The sequence below is a fragment of the Sinocyclocheilus anshuiensis genome, unplaced genomic scaffold, assembly GCF_001515605.1.
Source record: "Sinocyclocheilus anshuiensis isolate Anshui unplaced genomic scaffold, SAMN03320099.WGS_v1.1 scaffold3927, whole genome shotgun sequence".
Classification (NCBI taxonomy): Eukaryota; Metazoa; Chordata; class Actinopteri; order Cypriniformes; family Cyprinidae; genus Sinocyclocheilus; species Sinocyclocheilus anshuiensis.
Genome location: NW_015556048.1, coordinates 42410 through 44180, shown reverse-complemented (window position 1 = coordinate 44180; position 1771 = coordinate 42410).

The following is a 1771-nucleotide window of genomic DNA, read 5'->3' as shown; positions in this document are numbered from 1 at the left end:
ATAGGAACAGGTCGACGGGGTTTAAAACGTATACGAGGTTGAAAACTTATACACTCCGGTTCGTCTTCAACACTGTATGGGTAAACTGATCGCGTCGGGAGCAAGTCGAACACCTCGGACCATGAAACAAATGTTAGTTAGTGCATTGTCGAATTAAATGCACTAATGTTCGTTTATTAAAACTGCTATAATAACCACCACATCATAATAGCTTAGATTTGTCCAATAGACAGCAGAACTCATTCTTAAAACATAAATATATATTCCTACACATGGATACCATTTTAGGACTCAGACGTCTTCCTGGCTCCATGATCCGGACGCTCTGATCAACAGCACTGAGGCCACACAGGGATTCTGCTTGAGCAGAGACAGTCAAAGTGTTTTCCTCGCCAGGAACGGCAGTAGCTGGAGAAAACTGCAGAGACACCTGGAACAAGAACCAGCTACTACACTTAGGACACATCACTGCTTCCATGAAGTGAAAGATGCTAGTGCTCACCACACCTCATTTTGGAAACACATTTCTGTGTCAAAGGATGCACTAGCAGCAACTACATTCTCACTGGGCAGAACACAGAAGGCCAGAATCTGCACTACTGGAGCCATATCAACACTGACAGACAGGTGGAAAGACACTGTGCCACTTGTGACAGTATCAGAAGCCCTCATGGCGATCTTCTTAAATCCATGGAGAACAATCACTCCTCTGGATAAGACCTGACAAAAAGACAAACAGGTGCATAAATAGGTGCTGGACAGACCATTGAACTCATCGGGGGGGGGGGGGGGCGAGAAAAAAAAAACAAAAAAAGTCCACTCACCATATAGATGATGTCAGTACTGTAGCCGCCAGACTCTCCAACAAATGAATATTTCACAGTTATGGGAAACACAGCATCACACTTGAGTGGTTGCTCGAACTTTACTATACTCAGTTCACTAATCGTTGGGTTGTTGGAAGAACCAAGTTGGAGAAGCTGAACCACCATCCTATCTGTAGCGAAGTATGCCGACTTGTAACTATAAACATTGGCTGGAGTTGCACTTGCCTGGAGGACAAATGAATTTAGGTACATGCAAGAGAAGTCTTGATTTAAAAAAAAAAAAAAAAAAGCTAATCTTACCACCAGATTCAGAGCCACTTTAGCAAGCTTAGCAGTGTTGAGGGAGAACGTGGCCAGGCCATTCTGGTTTGTGGTCAGATTCAGCAGCATTTTATTGGGCCAGCTGTTACCATCCAGCAGATACACCGCTTGGTTCGTGATTGGAGTCCCATTGAAATGACACATGGAGATCTGTTGGGAAAGACTGCAGTTCTGAAAGGGAACCAATGTGAAGGCTTCTGCAATGAAGGACGAACTTTTACTTGCCTTTCCATTAATCACTTCTCCAGGTTCAAAATAATCTGGAAGGTCCAAAAACTTGACCTTGCCGACTTCAAACGTAATGGCCACAGTTGCAGATTTTGACATCACTACATCTGTGGAAAAAATTAACATTTATTATTAAAATAAAGTCAACTTCCTCAGAACACTAGCCACTGGTTACAATCAGCCCATATCTCACCTGTTCCCTCCTCAGTGACATTCACAGTAACAGAAAATAAATCTTGCAGATTCTCAAATCTGGTGTTGAAAAACATTGACGTACTGATGGTGAGGGAGGCACAGCCAGTGTCATTCATCTGGTAGCAGAGCAAAGATTTAAAAAAAAAAAAAAAAAAACACATTCAAGAAAAAAAAAAAAAAAAAAAAAAAAAAAAAAGAGT